The following is a 22,164-nucleotide window of genomic DNA, read 5'->3' as shown; positions in this document are numbered from 1 at the left end:
CAACGCATGCCCAGTGCACTTTGAAACAGAATTATGTAGGCCTCTTAACTATCTTTTAAGTTTATCATTGAAGTCGTAAGCACTTGTTATAAGTGACGTCACTTCCCTTTAGGAAAAACGCAAGTCCAATATACCACTATGGTACTGTTAGTCTGTTCAAGACCACTCGCACGCCCTCACTGGATTGTTTAAATGAAGAAACCTTGCAATGGCAGCAGCAGTCTTTGAACGTCGCCATTGGTCAGTGTTGAACCAGTCAGCAGAAACTATCCGTCCATCGGTTATTGACGTGAATAATACTAATATTATGTATACTGATTCATCATAAGAGTTTATAGTTTTATTCGCACACACTGAAGCATCCTTGATACACGTAACTGTCCCATTGGACGTCAGCCTGAAGTGAGTGACTTATCTCCCCTTGAAGCAGTTCACACACTGTGGCCGGTAGGTGTCTGATGCTGAAGCCCGTGCAGGACTCCGAGCGTTCGCATGCAGCAGCACATGCTGCAGTATTGTCGATTCCTTCGCTGATGGTCTTCAGTGGAGTCTTGGTGGAATGTTGTTGTTTATATTGAACGAGGGATGCGCCTGGAACAAGAATGAATGAGTGAATATGGTTTTCCGCCGCTATAAGCACTGTTCTAGGAATATCACGACGGGGCACACCAGATATGACTGAGTGGGTTTAGCTTTATGCCGCTTTTAACAATATTCCAGCATTATCATGGCGAGGGACAATTGAACATGGGTCTCTAGCCTGCAAAGCGAACGCTTTAACCATTAGGCTACCCTCAACAACCTGCTTGGAAGAAATACAGTCAAATGGTTCCGTAATATTTTGTCGGATTAACGTGATTCTCGGATTAACGAGAGCTGACTGTACAGTGTTTTTAAACCATAACACTAAAGTTTCTTTCATCAGCGAATCAAACCATGACGTTCTTCCAGCGAGAGCACTGACCAGTGAGAACTCCGATCATCGTCCTTCTCTTCACATTACTTCACATTACTTCACATTACTTCAACATTTCATTACAAGGGTTCCTATATTGGTTACACCTACTTTGGTTGTCAGTCCAGATTTGAAGAGGTCATCATACGACGATGTCGTATTGGCCACACAAGATATACTCATGAGTACCTATTAAAAGGTGAGGATCCTCCGTTTTGTATCCCTTGTGATGAAAGAATCACGGTCAAGCATGTCCTGCTTGACTGTGTTGAATATTCCATCACAAGGGATATCTATTTCAAAGTAAAAACTATGAAGGATCTTTTTAGTACTATAAGTTCTCATTTAATTATTGCATTTTTAAAAGAATTAAACTTGTTAACTGATTTGTAAATAGATACATATTTTATTATTGGTAGTTTAGATTAGTAACTGAGATTGTTAGTGGCTGTACCCTCAAAGGGGGTTGAAGTAGTGTAAAATTATTGTCATCCTGAGAGGGTACGTAAGTCCCAAAACTTTGAAAGTCAATTGAAACTGACCAGGATTTTTAAACGTAGTATTCTTGTTATTTTAATTTTGGCTAACATTTCTTATAATCGCCAACGGCTGAAGGGATGGTGTAAATCCAACTAGGGTCCATGCAGGTAGCAAAGGTACTGTAAGTCCCCATGGTCCCTAGTATGGTGATCTACCTTCTGTTGTTGGCGATCTATAGCCTGTTTTTATATTGTGCTGTCCCTATAGTGCTATTAGTTTTAAACTTTCCACGCTAGTTTCAATTCTAATTGTGATATTCTAGTTGTTTTACTGTCCTTGGTCGACAGGTTTTTATATTATACATATATTCCACTTCAAAATCAAATATGTTCTCTTCACGATATGGCTGCAATATTGCCGATGTGACGTTAAATAATAACTCACTCACTCACTCACCCATTACAAGGGTTCACAAAAAGTTCCCACTGGGTTGGGCTCGTTTCACGTCCAACCCGTGAAGATTCGGGTTAGAATTTGTCCTCATCTGTCATGCTTGTCAATTCTGACGGGATCGCGTTTTCAGTCTCGCTGACACATGTCATCGTATCCCAGTTGAGTAGATAGATGCTTATCATGCCAATCACTGGACTGTCTGATCCAAAGTCAAATATTTACTGACCGCCGTAACAGAACTGGAACATTAGTCTCTGAATATATACTGACTAGCAAAAGAAACGCAATTCAAGAAATCAAAACAATTGTGTTAAAGTTTCAAATCCAAAAGTATAATTTTCATGAATTCTGAGTTGCGTTTTTATTGCTGGTCAGTATATAATTTTGATAAAAACAACAAGCCCTTCATAATTGAAAAGGGGCCCCAGTGAGGAGGAACATCCTGCACTTGAGGAAATCTAGACTTGCTTCACTGAGTGCCTTAGCATTGCAAAAACGGATTGACAGAGGGAAAATAATGCGGTTCAGAGGATGTGAGACAGACAAGAAGGTAAACCTCATCACTGGATATTTTGTATTTGAAGTTTGATTACACCTTTAACTATATCATACTTACATGAATCGAAATGTGTAGATATTGCCTCTCCAAACACTCGTACGTCACACATTTGGAGCATATCGTCTAAATTTAACTTGTTTTTACCGCTGATTCTGACAAAGCGACCCGTGACGGGTCTTGAGCAGGTGACGGTAACAGTCTCCCCGGGCGTGACACACTACCGGAGTAGAAGTAGCATAATTTGGGGGCAGAGTGTTGGTTGGAAGGTTGTTCTTGGTACACGTCAATCGAAAAATCATGAAGTCTCTCATCTGCAACTGAAACCGTGCCATTTTAGGTTTGAGATTACTGATGTTTAGTGAAGATGCGGGTTAGAATTGTCTACCCAACCGCCCCGCAAATCATTAAACCATCAACATGTATTGACTTATAACCATAATGATTCCCATAAACTTTAAACATTCAGGAAATTTTAAACATTGACAAATTATTGCGTTGATAAGTTGATTTAGCAGTTTACCAATCACGACAGACACCGACATCAATATCCTCTTGTCTGCGTACATTTCTACTGAGGTTCCTGCTGGATCCTGCTCTCATCCCTTACAAGCATCACTTGCTAAAGGCCCACGCCAGGTTCATCTTTCAGGTATTAGATTGCTAATATACTCTCCCAAAAAAGAATCGCATATATGGAATTTCAACTGTATTTTTATGTTCATTTTGAAACATCTCGTAGGCTTTATGAATCAATGAAATATAGCGAAATTGCACACTGGGAATGCAGACTTATCCGTCTTTGGCACCAATTCGAGGAAAGTCAGTTTGAGTGTCACATGGAGACGTGTGGTGGCGCTGAAGTCAATACCTCGTGTGACCACCGTGGGCATCAAGAACTGCACGGCATCGCCTCGGCATCGAACAAATAAATCTCGTGTTGCCCAATCGCAGCCCACTCTGTCAGTAGTGCCTGTGCGAGCTGCTGAAGTGTCTGGGGCTGAGGGTTACGGCGTCGCCCCGTCTGTCCAGGGCATCCCACAGATGTTCGATCGGGTTTAAGTCCGGTGATCTTGAGGGCCAGGGGAGCACATTGATGTTGTTGTTCTGGAGGAAGTGTCTAGTGTGACGTGCGGTGTGGGGCCTGGCATTGTCCTGTTGAAACAATCCCCTCTGGCGATCAATGATTGGAAGGAGGTGTGGGCGTAGGATTTCGTCACAGTACCGTTGAGCTTTCAGGTTGCCCTGGATCATCACCATATCACTTCTCCTACGGCACAACACTGCCCCAGCCGAATTTGTCCACCTGGGGAACGCAAGCGTCGGCAAAACATTCACGTCGACGTCTGTACACCCGCATTCTTCCATCGCGTCGTTCCAACAGAAATCGTGATTCATCACTGAACCAGATTCTACGCCAATTCGGTAGGTTCCAGGCCTGAACGTTGGTGCACCATTGAACTCGATGTCGACGATGTTGTTGTCGAAGCACAGGGCCAAAATAAGGTCTTCTGGCACGTAAACCAGCCTCTCTCAACCTGTTCCTGATGGTCTGTGCAGAAAGCCTCCTCAATCCGGGTATTTGTGGAGCGGTACTGGTCGCCGTAGCTGTTCGATGACGCAGGTGATGTACCCGGATGTAGCGATCCTGCGCCGCAGTGGTCGCTCGAGGTCGCCCACTACGAGGGGCATCTGCTACCGCATTCTGCCGGCGATATCTCTCCCAGAGCCGTGAAATGGTGCTTTGGTGAACATTCATGCGTCGGGCAACTGCACGTTGAGACTGGCCAGCTTCAAGCAAACCAATGGCGACTGACGGTTGGCTTCACTTAGACGTGGCATTTTGCGTTCGTCAACAATATTCCAAATACAGTGAATAATCGACAGACAGCGATCAACCTTTTATACCCATCATTGAGACTATCTGATCCCCAACTTTCATGTGAATTGTGTATTGTGTGACACTACACGCCGAAATTGAAAATCATGCTGTTAAATACGGGTATTTTACGGATGGTGCGTTTTGTTGTGATGTTTCAAAACATAAACACCATAGGACTCATAAACAGAGCAAAACCTTTTGTAAAATGAATCACGTTTTAATTCATTGCTACATGAAATTGCTATTTTCATGATGCGTTTCTTTTTTGGGCGAGTATATATTACCAGTGAAGTAACATGTGGGAATATTGGTTAGCAACATAAAACACATTTATACGCACGTCAGCAGTCACTTCTAGCTGTGACCTTGACCTTGGTTACTTTGACCTTGACCTGTAGGTCCACTTGCCACCAGGGGTCGTTGTCTGTAGTTTCAACAGAGAAGCAGCTGCTACTGCCCCAAGTTGTGCCAGTATTCCCATCGTTTACCGCTTGTGGTGGATAGGTGTGGTAAGAACTTGCATTAGCCGGCTTGTCCAGTGCCAGGTCAGTTTCTTGACCAAATCAAAAAAGAACAAACATGACATCATGGACTGATGGGTTCTGTTTCAGCGTCAGGTTCGAAGACTTGGTTTACACATGTCATCGTATCCCAACTGCATCGATCGATGCTCATGATGTTAATCACTGGATTGTTTGGTCCAGGCTCGATTATTTACAGACCGCCGCAATATTGCTGTGGGGTGAAACAACAACAAAACAACAAATTACTTGTTTTGAACTGTCTGCTTTTATTAACACTGTGTACAGGCTGAGGTGAATAAATGTATGAATTTTCTTTTTCACAATAGAGCGAGTGAGTGAGTGAGTTGGGTTTTACGCCGCTTTTAGAAATATTCCAGCAATATCAAGGCGGTTTTCACAATAGACCCTCCTCGACAAATAGTGTACGTTTTTCAACAAACGTGCATTAATGACCAAACTACAAAAAAGTTGTGGCCATGGAAACACGAAAACTTTGATGAAAATATCAAAACTATTGATTAAAAGGCATCAACTTAATTTTTCAAGATTTCCTACTATTTGAAACACTCAAACCTGAGCTAACTTCAACTAAAAGCATGTGGCGACATACATGTTGGTTGTCGGTAATCCAAGGGAAAGGGAGGTTACTCTAATGACAGTTAGGAAAAAGGAGGTTACTCTAATGACAGTATTTGATTCGACAGCCGAGCCGTTGTCATATTTGAGAAAATGGTTTTGTCGATTTTCGAATTTGAATTTCTTTTGATGATGACATCAGGAGAAAATAGACACATTTTAAGAAATATTTGATGGCATTACATGTTATTGAAAACTGGAAGTATTACAGACTCACATATAACGGTCCACTGTCTTCATGCTGCCAAGGGTTACATTGATAACGAGAATCGGACATAATCCAAGACCAGTATCTCTTAAGCTAACAGAGCCAAGGTACAATACATCTGTCTATCTTTGTCTTCCACATTTCATACATTCGTTGCACACTCGCAAGCATAGACTGGTTCTGGCTGCACCTTCCAATGGGGTTGAAGTATTGAAAAACTGCTTTTTTCTCCATGGTTTTAACTGTTTGATTCTTGATTAATTGGTTGGTTGGTTTGTTGTTTAAGGCCGCAAACAGCAAGCCAGCAATATGGCGGCGGTTTGTAAATAATGGCGTCTGGACCAGAAAGTCCAGTGATAAACAAAACGAGCATGCTCATCGATCTATGCAATTGGGATACCATTACAGGTGACAACCAAGTCAGCGAGTCTGACCACCCAATCCTGTTAGTCAGCTCTTACGACAAGCATGGGTTGCTGGGGATCAATTCTATATTACGGGTCGCCCGTAATTTTGAATACAATCGACTCTTGAGCTTTACAGAGATTTCATATGAATGTGGAAAAGGGCTTGTGACAAGTGACAAGTGACAAGTGACAAGTTTATTCTGTGATAAGGCCTCATGGCAAAAGCACATGAAAGTACATTTCAATATCATACGCGTGACAGCTCAAGTTGGCAGATTTTGTTTCAAGTGTATGAACAGATTTTTTATGTTCGGGATTGTTAGACGTTAACAGCTGATACAATTTTACCCTTGTAGGACATGTGAAATAGTAAGGAGAGATTCGTTGCTCTCTTAGATGCTTATAATATGGACAAACTAATACAAAGAGATACTCATCTTCTCCAACACTCATAGTACAATTAGTGCATAAAAATTGGTCGGTATCAATATTATTATCGTACCTTAATTAATAATAAAATAATACAAATCTTTAATTTGTTTGACTGGAATCTAAATTTACAAAAATATTCGTAATAAATCTCTATGACTAAACAGTTCTACAACTTAGGATTACGACCTGGTTGCATACAAAGAAGCCTACACCAATACCCGACACAGCGACTGAAATAACTTACACAACCTGGATATCTCCCAACATCGCCCAATAAAACACGAGTCAGGGTCAATTTAGAAATATTCAAAGACCTTTTTAAAAATAAACTTTGGACTTTCTCAATAACTCCTCTATAAGTGAAACCCCATATTTCTGAACAATATAATATTATAAGCATTATTTTGGTATCACATATTTTCTGGACTACAAAAAATGGGAGTGAAGGATAAACTTTAATTAATTTATAAACTGGGAACAAAGCCTTCCTAGCTTGAATTGAAAGAGTTTCTCAAGCTTTAGACCAAACTAATCTTGAGGAAAATACAATACCAAGATATTTGTAGTAGGTGACTATTTTAACCTCTTTACCCGAATAATACCACTTCTCTACGCTCTTTAAACACCCTCCATTTCGAAACAATATTATATTTGATTTATCTAAGTTAACCTCTAAACTCCACTTCAAACAATAATTATGTAAGAAATCTAATTTTTGTTGTAACCCATTAACTGAATCGTCTACCAACACTACGTCATCAGCAAACAATAACAAGAGAATATCTTCAATTTCTTCAGTGACAAAAATACCTCTTAAACTACCTTTTCTAAATTCTATAGCCAACTCGGTGATGAATAGAATGAATAATACAGGGCTTAACATACAGCTTTGACGAACGCCGCAAGATGTTGAAAACGATTCAGTTTTTCACCTATTCATTACTGTACATGCCTTGACTTTCCCATACATATCTTGCAGGAGATTATACATTGTACCAACAACCCCCTTATTATGTAACACATACAATAACTTCTGCCTGTCTACAAAACCAAACGACTTATGCAAATCTATGAAGGCGGCATAAAACCGATGTCTTGAATTTCGAAGATATTTTTGACACGAAGATTGTAGCACAAAAATATCATCTACAGTGGAATATTTACTCCTGAAGCCAGCCTGAGACTCCTAAATGATGAAATTATGAATGCCAAATATGTTCAGAAGAGAAATACCTCGATAGTTATTTGGATCTGAATTGTCCCCCCTTCTTAAAGAGCGGTAGAATCATACCAATACCCCACGAATCCGGGAACTGCCCTTTATTTAAAATTGAATTAAATAAAATTTCTAAATAAGGAGTGACACAAAGCCCCCTTTTAAAGAACTCAGAGGGTATCCCGTCTGGACCTGGCGCTTTACCCAACTTCAAAGAGTTAATTGCCTTCCTTATTTCACATTGTGTAATGGGATCTGACAAAATGCAAGAGTTATTACAATCAATACATTCCACAGAATCATGGTTGGTAATGAAATCAATCACACAATCTGTAAATTCAGAAGTAACATTCTCAAGTTGAGGATTTAACAAATCTTTGAAATAAGCAAACCAAGATTCAACGGGTATATTGTTGCAACTGCGCGAGCATAATAAAGACTTCACTTTACGCCAAAATACTTTACAATTTTTCTCCTCCGTTGCACACTTAATTTCATGAGCAATTTTATTTTTATGAAGCGCACTTTTTTTCTTTACAAACATTTCGATAAAGCTTTTTCGCTTCTAAATATCATTTCAAATTATCTGCAGAATTGTATTTTCTCAACAAAATCAGGTGGAAATATTGTTTATGCTTTCAAACAATCTTTATCAAAGCACACAGGTTGTACTTTCTGTGTATGCGTCTGTTTTGAAACGTGAATAAAATTTTCACCTGCAAAATACATTAAGTCAATAAGTTTATCAACAGCTGCATTAACATCATTGTGTACAATGTGCCAAAAGGAACCAATGATATCTTGAACAGAGGTTGAATTCAACCTTTCAATAAACAACTTCTCACCACTATCACACCACTTGTATTTTACTACAGGTTCAATGCCAACATCAGAAAACGGCTTGTCAAATTTACTGGTAGATCACCTCAAAAAGCGATGACCCTTGAAGTCAGTTCCGTGGAACGTTCACTGAGATATCTCTTATATCCACGGACATTTGGGTCAACTAAAGGGATTGAGTGGTCAGGCTCGCTGACACATGTCATCGTACCCCAGTTGTCTATTTACAGACCTTCATACAAAGGATATATTGACAGTGACTTTAAACAACAAACAAAGGAAAGTGAAGCCTACCTGTTTTAGTTCCATCCACAAGCCACAGAATACAGTAAGAGATGAACAGCAACATGTCCCGACTCTGAAACACCAACTGTTATCCGAGCCAAAGCCGGCACTATGTGACGAACATGTAGCTTAAATGCAACATTATCACTATTGATTTTCCCATTGACCGAAGATAATAAAACTCTGGCTCAATAATAAGTTTAGGTGTGCTATATGACGTCATCTTGTTTGTTTGTCATCCCGTAGAGGCTGGTTCCTGAAAGTTTTATGTCTTGCACTTAAAATCCTTCTTTGGGGATGTCGAGACAGTTTTGTTGTTTTTTATCTACTAGAAATGAGTAAACTTAGTGTCATATCTGTATTGTGTATTGTTCGGTGCGAAAGAACTCAATATTATACGTCGATGTGGAATTTAAACTTTGAACAAAATCAATGACAAGTCATTTAGGTTTTCATTGAGACGAACACTTCTAAAATTCACGGGGGAGACATGTGAATTAGGTCAATGTATTGAAGTAGATACACATTAAATGACACACTCAAGAGAAACTGTCAGCATTGTTACTGGAATATTAACTGTGTAACTAACATTTGAACAAGGCTTGTTGTCGAGCAAAGTTTTGCAGTTAGGCACTTTCCGAGAGCATGCTTGTTTTGTCGATTGATGTTTTTACTTGTTTAATCCAGATATTGACTTGGAATTTCTAGGATGGCTTAATGGAAGGGTTTCTAGGAAGAGTTAAAGGTTGATAGCATTCATTATTAAGTATGAAAGAATACTAACCATTATTTTGAATTTGGGACTCATTAAATGCCTTCCATGAATAAACCTACTACATATTGCTATAGCTGACACTGGGTACGATAATGCTGACCTTTGTAGATTTTATTGATGCGCTGCGGTTTTTAGAACTGAATAATCCAATGTCGTGAACGTTTTTGTACTGCATTGTACTATGTATTCAATTCAATTCAATCTTTATTTCGTACTGAAGAGGCCACAGGCCTATAGTACATATACATATATAATGGGGAATTACATAAATAAATATATTTACATTACAGTGATAAAACTTTTGTTCTATACAACATTGCAATGTGGATGAACATGGCAAGATTTTGTAATATATTTTGATTTTTACTGCTTATAAGGGTAGAGAATTTTATGATGCTTGGATGGATATAGTAATATCTTTTAATGTATTTACATCGTATTGAATTATATGATGGACAGATGAGGAGAAAGTGATATTCATCTTCAATTTCATTTAAACGACAAAGTGTACATATTCTCTCTTCTCTTTTAACATGTTTATATCTGCCGCTTTCAATCAATCAACAAATCGTGAGATGATCATCGGAATCTTGCTAGTGATCGCCATCACAATATCTGTATAATGAAGCGATTTTATCTGGAACAACCAACATCAAAATACGTCTAGTGGCTTTTAATACCGACAAACAGGTACTTGACAAACGTTATGTAAGTAACTCTGATCAGTCTAGTTGTGTCACGCAAACTGTTCTCGCCGATATTTGGCCTCCATATATTTTCTCCATATGTTTTTTGGCGGCTTAACCTTTCGTGAAAACAATTAAAACTTTTGTACACGTAACTGTAATTACTCTTTTTATTTGTCGACATCAGCTCACCTGAATATTTCAGGAACAAAGTGGGTGGTCAGGCTCGCTGACTTGGTTGACTCATGTCATCATATCCCAAGTGTGTAGATCGATGGTCATGATGTTGATCACTGGATTGTCTGGTCCAGTTTCGATTATTTACAGCTGTACTTTTCATGAAATATTGCTGGAATATTGGGGTGTGTGGCGTTAAAGAACAAACAAACAAACCCTGGAGAAGACCGAGGGAGAGTACAGAGACGGAGGGTGACACGTTATGAGTTGGGACACATATGACCGTACTCAAGAGATACCATAAGATAATCACAGCATAACAAAATTGATGACTCTCTTCTTTTTACATAAATCAGGTCTTAAGCAAGCTCGGCTCTCTAAAGCAATTTTGGACAGCCCTGAAGAACATAAACAAAAATGAAAAGAAATTAATTTGAGTTTTACGCCCCAGTGTATGGAACAAGATAAAAACCAAGCCAGACATCAGGGCGGGTAGCTTCAAAATGTTACCAGTCCAAACTGGATTGAACCAGACCAGGCAATCCAAAGAAAATTACTCAGATGTATGGAACACGTTATCTAATTTTTTACCAGACCATCGGTCTGGATAGCTCTAAATTCAGACCGTCCATCAGAAATCTAACCCGTCTCGGGCGGTCGGACGGGCCTTCATGCACTGATATATGTAAAAATAAATGGTTTGAATATTTTGAGGATGTATTTAGTGCTGGCGAATCAGGGGAAGATTTTCAGTGTTGCCGTAGTTACCATATAGAAGATGAGTGCGCTCTAGTCGCCGATATGTTATGCTCAAGTAACGTCAAGGAAAGTATAATCATCTGCTATTCATGATTTGAACAACAAAAGTGCAGGAAACGATGAAATAATAGCAGAATTCTTTGGATCTATTTTAAGAGACGTATTGTGGGCCTGGAGTACTTCAGGATTGATTGGTTGGTTGGGTTGATTGGTTGAGTTGGTTTGGGTTGGTTGGTTGGTTGGGTTGGCTGGTTGATTGGTTGGCTGGTTGGTTTTGTTTGGTTTGGTTTGGGTTGGGTTGGGTTGGGTTGGGTTGGTTTGGGTTGGGTTGGGTTGGGTTGGGTTGGGTTGGTTGGTTGAGTTGGCTGGTTGATTAGTTGTTGGGTTGGGTAGGGTTGGGTTGGGTTGGGTTGGGTTGGGTTGGGTTGGATTGGTTGGTTGGCTGGCTGGTTGGTTGGTGGGTGGGTTTGTTGGTTGGTTGGTGGGTTGGTTGGTTGGTCGGCTGGTTGGTTGGTTGAAATATCACTTAAGAGAAACTTTCGTTAGATAGAGTTAATTTTCAAATGGCTGATTTTGGCTTTAGGTCATGGCTAACAAAAGAAGATTTATCAAGTTGTTTTTCATTCGTTTGCGATACCAACGAAAATAACAGTCATCCAGATGATAATTCAATAACAATTGATGAAACTGTGGCCAGTAAAGACGGTGAATCAGTTTATTCGTTTGAGAAAGAAATTACTTTCTCCAGACGTCAGAAAGAAAACAAAGCGTCTTCCAAGGCGTTCCCAGTTGCGATACACTCGGGACCGGCTGTATTAAACATTTAAGTTCAATATTATTTATGTATGACGCTGATCGATGTGGACTAATTCTTCTTGTTCCATGTGCTTAGTAGCTTCTGCTACTGACGTGGTAATCAGGAAGGTGTGCATGTTGTGATGTCGAGCCATTAGATGGTTTTACGCCGCTTTTAGCAATATTTCAACAATATTACACCTGGAATGAGCTGCACACATTGTACCCTTCTGGGGAATCGAATCCTCGAGAATTCAGAATACTTTGTGAGATGGAGCGGTATCCACATTGTTTCCATGGAAATCATGAGAAATCTGGAACTCTCAACATGCAGTTGTGAGAGTATGGATTTGGAACTTACTTGCGTATGCACTGACGTGATTAGACATTCATCGATACCTTTTTATTGGCTGGTTTGTTTATTTGTTGTGTAACGCTGCACCCAGAAGTATTCCAAGGATTTACGTCATTCTATCGTGATTTTCGTTGGGCTCAGGCAGTTAGTGACAGTTACATCCTTTACGATAAGAACCATGTGTCCCATAGGGGCAGTCATTACCGAGTTACAATTCGGTAATGTAATACACACACACACACACACACACACACACACACACACACACACACACACACACACACACACACACAGAGACAGAGACAGACACAGACACACACACAGACAGACAGACGTACACACACATGCAGACAGACAGACATATATACATACATACATACATTTATCATCCAAAACTGTGTTCCACAGGAGATATCGCTTGTGTGAGATCAAACGATATCTCCTAGGAGATATCGTTTTGACAGTAGATTTTGTACAATGCCCTGACAATGCTATGACGTCATGTACTTGATGACGTCACAATGCTATGACATCGCTGCACTGCAAGTCTAATGGCAGTACCATGTTCAGAGATGTACATTTTTCATTGAAAATTAATGAAGAGTGATTTTGGATGATAAATAGAATCTCACCCTCGTGTCTTCTGATATCAAATATATCAACACTCGTTGATAAAAGTAAAAATATCCTCGGCAAGCCTCGGATATTTGTAACTTTATCAACTCGTGTTGATATAATTGATATCAGAAGACACTTGGGTGAGATTCTCTATATACATACAGACAGACAGACAGACAGACATACTGAAAGACAGACATACATACATATACAGACATACACACACACATACATACAGACAGGCAGGCAGACAGACAGACATACATACATGCAGACATACACACACACAGACACACAGATATACAGACATACACACACACATACATACAGACAGGCAGGCAGGCAGACAGACAGACATACATACATACATGCATACAAGCATACAGACATAAAGACAGGCAGGCAGGCAGGCAGGCAGGCAGACAAACAGACAGACGGAGAGAAGGACAGACAGGCATGCATACAGAAAGACAGACACACATTCAGACAGAAATACATACACAGACATGCATGCATGCATGCATACATATATACAGGCAGACAGACGACAGACATACACACATACATACGGACATACATATGGACATACACACACAGACATGCATGCATGCATACATACAGACATACAGACATACATAAAGACATACACACACAGACATGCATGCATGCATGCATGCATACATACATACATACAGGCATACATACAAGCATACAGACATACATACATTGAAGTAATGAGTTATAATATTCATACAAAATAAAAGCTTAAGAATGGTGACAAAATGCCTGCCATGGAAATCATGTCATTCAGCAAAAGAATATCCTAATGCATGCATACATACATACATACATACAGACAGACAGACAGACAGACAGACAGACAGACAGAAAGACAGACAGAAAGACAGACAGACAGACAGACAGGCATACAGACATACGTTTTACAAAATAAAAGCTTAAGAATGGTGACAAAATGCCTGCCGATGTTGGAAATCATGTCATTCAGCAAAAGAATATTCTCATGATTGATGACATGAAATTTGCATAAAGTGTATGGGAAAACGCATGTCCAATATACGACTGTGTTACACTTTCACGCGCTCACTTGAGTGTTGTAATCAGGAAAACTTGCAATAGCCGCAGTGGTCTTTGAACCCCGCCATTGGTCAGTACTGAACAAGTCAGAAGAAACCTACCGTTCGTCGATTATTGACTTGAATGATTGCTGAAATGATGACTTGGCTTTTGGTAAAAACAAAATTTTCTTCAGTTTCAGTGCAATTTAATGCAAACCCAAAAATAACACATAAGAGCAGTTCATGATAGCTTACACATGAGCCATTTTCTCAAACATGTACTTTAAAAAAAGGGACGTAACTCTTTGTAAGTAAGTGACAGTGTAGAAACTCAAAGAAGAGGACAGAAAATATGCATCTCAGCCTTAACTTAAGTTTACATTCTAACAATAACGTTCTGACTAAGTTATAATGAATCCTGATTCAGTAAAGGAGTTTAGAGTTTCATTCGCACACACTGAAGCATCCTTGATACACGTAACTGTCCCATTGGACGTCGGCCTGAAGTGAGGGACTTATCTCCCCTTGAAGCAGTTCACACACTGTGGCCGGTAGGTGTCTGATGCTGAAGCCCGTGCAGGACTCCGAGCGTTCACATGCAGCAGCACAAGCTGCGGCATTGTCGATTCCTTCGCTGATGGTCTTCAGTGGAGTCTTGGTGGAATGTTGTTGTTTATATCGAACGAGGGATGCGCCTGGAACAATAATGAATGAATGTAGTTTTTTGCCGCTATGAATACTATTCCAGCAATACCACAGCGGCGCACGCCAGATATGACTGAGTGGGTTTAGTTTTATGCCGCTTTTAACAATATTCCAGCATTATCACGACGAGGGACATCAGAAATTGGCTTCACACATTGTGTCCAAGTGGACAATCGAACATGGGTCTCCAGCCTGCAAAGCGAAGGTTTTTCCATTAGGCTACCCTCCAACAACCTACCTGGAAGAAATACAGTCAAATGGTTCCGTAATATTTTGTCGGATTAACGAGAGCTGACTGTACAGTGTTTTTAAACCATAACACTAAAGTTTCTTTCACCAGCGAATCAAACCATGACGTTCTTCCAGCGAGTGCACTGACCAATGAGAACTCAGATCACCGTCCCCTCTTCACGTTACTTCAACATTTCATACAACGGTTCATAAAACGTTCCCATTGGGCTGGGTTCATTTGACGTCCTACCCGTGACGATTCGGGTTGAATTTGTCCTCATCTGTCATGCTTGTCAATTCTGACGGGATCGCGTTTTCAGTCTCGCTGACACATGTCATCGTATCCCAGTTGAGTAGATAGGTGCTCATCATGACAATCACTGGACTGTCTGATCCAAAGTCAAATATTTACTGACCGCCGTAACATAACTGAAACATTAGTTTCTGAGTATATACTGAATAGCAAAAGAAACGCAATTCAAGAAATCAAAATAATTATTTTAAAGTATCAAATCCAAAAGTATAATTTTCATGAATTCTGAGTTGCGTTTTTATTGCTGGTCAGTATATAATTTTGATAAAAAAAACAACAACCCCTTTATAATTGAAAAGGGGCCCCAGTGAGAAGGAAGATCCTGCACTTGAGGAAATCTAGACTTGCTTCACTGAGTGCCTTAGCATTGCAAAAACGGTTTGACAGAAGGGAAAATAATGCGGTTCAGGGGATGGGAGACAGACAAGAAGGAAAACCTCATTACTGGATATTTTGTAATTGAAGTTTGATAATACCTTTAACTATATCATACTTACATGAATCGAAATGTGTAGATATTGCCTCTCCAAACACTCGTACGTCACACATTTGGAGCATATCGTCTAAATTTAACTTGTTTTTACCGCTGATCCTGACAAAGCGACCCGTGACAGGTCTTGAGCAGGTAACGGTAAGAGTCTCCCCCGGGCGTGACACACTACCGGAGTAGAAGTAGCATAATTTGGGGGGCAGAGTGTTGGTTGGAAGGTTGTTCTTGGTACACGTCAATCGAAAAATCATGAAGTCTCTCATCTGCAATTGAAACCGTGCCATTTTAGGTTTGAGATTACCGATGTTTAGTGAAGATGCGGGTTAGAATTGTCTACCCAACCGCCCCGCAAATCATGAAACCATCAACATGAATTGACTTATAACCATAATGATTCCCATAAACTTTAAACTTTCAGGAAATATTAAACATTGACAAAATTATTGCGTTGATAAGTTGATTTAGCAGTTTACCAATCACGACAGACACCGACATCAATATCCTCTTGTCTGCGTACATTTCTACTGAGGTTCCTGCTGGATCCTGCACTCACCCCTTACAAGCATGACTTGCTAAAGGCCCACGCCAGGTTCATCTTTCAGGTATTAGATTGCTAATATATTACCAGTGAAGAAACATGGGGGAATATTTGTTAGCAACATAAAACACATTTATACGCACGGCAGCAGTCACTTCTAGCTGTGACCTTGACCTTGGTTACTTTGACCTTAGCCTGTAGGTCCACTTGCCACCAGGGGTCGTTGTCTGTAGTTTTAACAGAGAAGCAGCTGCTGCTGCCCCAAGTTGTGTCAGTTTTCCCATCATTTACCGCTTGTGGTGGATGGGTGTGGTAAGAACTTGCATTAGCCGGCTTGTCCAGTGCCAGGTCAGTTTCTTGACAAAATCAAATATGGACAAATATGACATTATCTGAATGGACTGATGGATTCTGTTTCAGCGTCAGGTTCGAAGACTTGGTTTACACATGTCATCGTATCCCAACTGCATCGATAGATGCTTATGATGTTAATCACTGGATTTTTTTGGTCAAGGATCGATTATTTACAGACCGCCGCAATAGTGCTGTGGGGTAAAACAACAACAAAAGAACAAATTACTTGTTTTGAACTGTCTGCTTTTATTAACATTGTGTACAGGCTGAGGTGAATAAATGTATGAATTTTCTTTTTCACAATAGAGCGAGTGAGTGAGTGAGTTGGGTTTTACGCCGCTTTTAGAAATATTCCAGCAATATCACGGCGGTTTTCAATATAGACCCTCCTCGACAAATAGTGTACGTTTTTCACGAAACGAGCATTAGTGACCAAACTACAATAAAGTTGTGGCCATGGAAACACGAAAACTTTGATGAAAATGTCAAAACTATTGATTAAAAGGCATCAACTTAATTTTTCAAGATTCCCCTACTATTTGAAACACTCAAACCTGAGCTAACTTCAACTAAAAGCATGTGGCGACATACATGTTGGTTGTCGGTAATCCAAGGGAAAGGGAGGTTACTCTAATGACAGTTGGGAAAAGGGCGGTTACTCTAATGACAGTATTTGATTCGACAGCCGAGCCGTTGTCATATTTGAGAAAATGGTTTTGTCGATTTTCGAATTTGAATTTCATTTGATGATGACATCAGGGCCCGGTTGTTCAAAGCACCGTTATTTTAACGTACCGTTAAACACTAACGACCCGTTAAATAGCTAACGAAAAGTTAGTTAACAGTACGTTAAAATTTGGTTGCTGGAAGACGTTTTTAACAGGCCGTTAACTAATGGTATGATTAGAGGTTAACAGCCTGTTAAGGACCTAACCATTACCCACAATTCCTTGCATACTGTCCCATGATTCCCTGTCAAAATGGCATCGCAACAAGAAGCACCTGAAATGACCCCAGTAACCTCTGACTGTAAAAAAAGAAAAAGAAGAAAAAATTTCAGTGCTGAAGAAGAGAATGCAATTCAGGCAATGTTTCAAGAAAATGCTGAGATCCTTAATAAAAAATTCAGCAATGAGGTCACTAATAAGGGCAAGGCTGCAATCTGGCAGAAAATAACAGATTGTGTAAACAACAAAGGCGTTTGCTTCCGTACTGTCGATCAAGTCAAGGAAAAATGGGGAAACATGGCCCAAAAAGCAAAAAAGACATTCAGTAATTACAAGATGCAGCAAAGGAAGACGGGGGGAGGGCCGCCACCCCTAGAGATGAGCCAGGCAACGGCAACCATCATAGAGTCCATGAAGGATACAGCCTCTTTCAGCGGCGTTCCTGGAGGGATGGAGACTGAAATAAGCCCATGTGGTAAGAAATAAGAGGCCTAAACATAAGAACATGTTGATGTAATGATGAATTCATTCAATTGACAATATTTTTAGCGAAATAAAGTTTGATTTTCCTGGCATAAAATGTGCAAATTCGATGTTTAGTACCACTATGTGGTCAAATTTAATCTAACCATCGCTTACCATCGATCTAAATTGTGTAAGATATATGCTTAAAACTGTCATAAAACTAATAAGAAACAACTCGCAAACAACTCCTAAGTATTAAACTTACCAATTCATGCTATATTGTGGTAAACTAACAGCTTGTTCCCAATATTTTAACAGTAGCGTCCATGCTAACATGTTTTGAGAGGAAGAGGAAGTGACAATCAGCGCCACCCTTGAAGCTCAGTTATCCATTCAGACTATAATTACTAGCCTGTTTCAGAAAAGTTTACATACTACTAATTACCTATAATTTTCTATCCCACCACATTTGTACTACATGTAATTGAATGAATTAATATTTCATAGTATGCAGATGATAAAAAAAAATGTTAGGCATGATGAAATATCCCGGTTTTCAACGATGTAAGACAAAAACGTAATTTTCATCATTAATGTGGGAGACTGTGATTTCGTAGACTGAAATGTCATTTAAAGTTTTTATTTTACTAACCTTGAGTGATAAATGATGTTTTCATCTATCAAACACAAAATTATCAAGTGTTTTCTCCAAACATAACGTTGATGTCATCGTAAGATCCCATAGGCGTAACTGTTGCCGCTCCCCACATCCGGTGATTTAGTATGGGTTGTCGACGGTGGTGTTTGGAAGAGCCTTATTTATCGCTCCGTAGGGAGTGTTGTGATCCTATTTATAGATTGCCTGTCACTAGTAGACTGATGTTACTGATTTTACTAAACATTACGATTGCTATTATTTAATTTTGGCAGTTGTTTTGCGTCAATAGTGATGTGAATGATCAAAATTAAGATACTGATTTTTTTCAAAAAATATAAACTAACATTCCGGCTTTCCGTTTTGAATAAAATTTCTCAAGACAGAGATTGGGCATCCACTCAATCCATGACACTGCTCCTGTGCAATTTAATAGCACAGATTTATTTGAAAAATAGAAATAAATATATGTCTTGTATTTCATCAAGGTTATGTTTTAATGCATGGAGAATGAAAATACATATGTTACATTATAATTTCAACTATGATAACAAATCCATTATGATTGTGAATGACCATAAATGAAAAAATCAGTAATTTCACAGCTTCAAAGGTAGCAATATATCTAATGACTACTAAGTCATGATAACACACAAAACAAGAATGTATTCACTTGAACTGAATAAATGATTTTATTAAATGTATGAAAGTTGTGAATGAAGACATTATATTAGCATTAAATATACAAATCTATAACAGATAATGTATTTATTCTGTACAACTTCATTTCTTATGAAAGAAAATATAATAATGATATGAAACTGATTAACAATTTTTAATTACTTTTTAAATTCTTGATTCTAAATATAGAAACTAATGATGAAAATAACAAGACATCATGTTGCAGATTCAAAAAATCAGTTACTAAATTGAACGTTATAAGTATTAATTTGTAAACAATGAGTTGTATGACACATTACACTATATTAGTATATTTAAATCTGATGCAATGTAACACTTGTCAATTACAGAAACAGTCAATCTTGAAGATATGGAAGCAATGGAATTAGTATCTTTTCTCACAAATAATCAGCAAACTATTTCAACTGATCCTGAATCTGGCGTCAAACTACCAGCATCACCCATGGATACACCAATTGAATGTTCTAAAATTCCACCATCAAGCAGGCAAGATGAAGTGCAGACAGAGAAGATCCAGGGCAGACTGAGAAAATCCAGGAAGACTAAGCACAGTAATGATGATGTACTCCATATGCAGTACCAGGTCTTAGCAGGAGAGAGAGAGAACCAGAGTCTGAAAAAAGAAAAACTGATATTAGAGAAGCAGAGGTTGAAACTACAGATTGAACTACTTCATCGCCTGTTGGCTCAGAATGATTTGGACATTAACCTTAATCCAACACAGCTTCTGATGTCTATGCTGCATTAATAATGTCACAATTAATGATGTCATTGTTAATGTAATAGTTTGTTGATAATGATTAAGTGAATTAGCTGGTAAATCTACTTAAATTGTTTTCTTCCATATTACTCTATCTGTATATACAAACTACTATTAACTATTAACACTCATATCAAATTATAATAGTGCTCAATATCATTTAATAAAATATTCATTTGCTCAAAATGAACTCTTTTTCATTTATGAATCAACTTAGCCAGTGTAATTTTATAACAAGTATCAAAAGTTAAAATTCCTGAGTCTCTTTATTGGTTTTAATCAAAGGGAGACAATCCACCTACATCACACCTTTGCCATTATCTCACTTTGACCATGTCTTATGTCATTGTGATTTTGTTTCTTAAAGACAAAGCTATTTTGAATTAGATTCAGTAAATATAGATATTATAAAAAATAATATATTTGTTTCATACATATGTAATGTTTCAGTTGTGCTTGTTTATTACAAAAAATTTAACATATCCCTGTAAATTAATACACAGGTAATCTTGAACTGACCTAAACATGGTGTTTAATACAGATTATATTTATAAAAAACCTTCTACTTACCTAGTTAGCAAAGAAAGTACTTGCTATATGATCCCTGATAGCCTTGCCGTCATTCCGTCCTCTGTAGTGGTCAATGGGTGGCTGGTCCTGTCTCACATGGGCATCATCGACATCAAGAACCTCACTCCGAAAGATAGCTATGTTGTGCAATATTGCGCAGGTCAATATAATTTTGCACACCTTTCCTGGGTTCATACGGATCTAAAACAAAGTTAAAAGCATATCACATTATTTGCTATTTAAAAATCAAATAAGCAATCAGACATTATTTATGTATTGAAAACTTTATCATAGAAATATGATATTTTACATATCTTACTGAAAATATTACATTTCCTTTAAACTGCTATCTGCCCTTACTTTAAATCAATTGTGAGGAAATGCAATTTCTCTTCAACCAATAACTCTGTTATTTTATTCTTATTTTTAACCTTGTGAAGCACCACTAAGCAGCCACCGATTGGAAATTAGGTGCTATACAAGTGCATTATTATTATATCTTAATACCTCAGAATGCAGAACATGAAACCTTCGTTTTAATCGGCCAAAGGTCCTCTCTATGGTGACTCTGGTCCTACACAGTCTGTCGTTATACCGCTGTTGAGGGTTCCCTTGTGGGTGAAGGTAGGGAGTGAGTAAGTAGGGTCTGCAAACACAACATCAGTATCAAGGAGGCATTCATTGAAATGCTGACTAATTTGAAATAAAAAAATATTTCACTTCACTAGAAAAATACCATATCATAATTTACATGTATGGAAAGCTACATTTGACTCGTTGAGCAATAATTATTAGCCAAAAACTTGAATTTAGGCTTTCAAGCAAATTAGATTTAAACTGTAAGTTTTTTCATGTAAGATATGAAAATTTACCGGCATGCATATCCACTATCTCCAAGGACAAACCCATCTGAAATTCTGGTGTGGTTGGCTTCTAAGTGTTGTCTCAGATTTGATGTCCTAAATATATGGTTGTCATGGGTGGAGCCTGGCCAGCTGGCACACAAGTTGGTTATATTTCCTGTTAAAAAAACCCCATATATATATATAATTTTTTTTCTTAAATTCAATTTATAGACTTGAAGTAATAATCATGCAAAATGTAAATTCATTCCTACTGAATTTCTGGAAAAACCAATCTCAATTCTTATAAAAATATTTGTCATGCTATAAATGAGTATAAGCATTACCTCTACTTTTATCATACAGACTATACCAAGGGAGCTCACTCTCACATTCTGTTTTCATTTTAAACAGATGACAGTTTTCAATCATGTACACTGAAGTGATATATCGGCTTTACTTGACACACTTTGAAAC

General features: G+C 38.6%; 2 long non-coding RNA genes across 2 annotated transcripts; both read right to left on the bottom strand.

Moving 5' to 3' along the window:
- Positions 1-325: 325 nt before the first annotated feature.
- Positions 326-2,663, bottom strand: LOC124261470. Its single transcript, XR_006894331.1, has 2 exons — positions 2,505-2,663; positions 326-591 (listed from the first exon to the last, which is right to left on the bottom strand). It is a non-coding gene; the product is annotated as an uncharacterized LOC124261470 (long non-coding RNA).
- Positions 2,664-19,894: 17,231 nt separating this feature from the next.
- Positions 19,895-21,816, bottom strand: LOC124261466. The gene is made up of 4 exons (XR_006894330.1): positions 21,718-21,816; positions 21,353-21,491; positions 20,846-21,046; positions 19,895-20,128 (listed from the first exon to the last, which is right to left on the bottom strand). It is a non-coding gene; the product is annotated as an uncharacterized LOC124261466 (long non-coding RNA).
- Positions 21,817-22,164: the final 348 nt, after the last annotated feature.

The sequence above is a fragment of the Haliotis rubra genome, unplaced genomic scaffold, assembly GCF_003918875.1.
Source record: "Haliotis rubra isolate DU_JTF1 unplaced genomic scaffold, ASM391887v1 Scf1195, whole genome shotgun sequence".
In the NCBI taxonomy this organism is placed as follows: domain Eukaryota; kingdom Metazoa; phylum Mollusca; class Gastropoda; order Lepetellida; family Haliotidae; genus Haliotis; species Haliotis rubra.
Note: the sequence above shows the minus strand (reverse complement) of the source record. Positions and strands in the feature narration are given on the sequence as shown.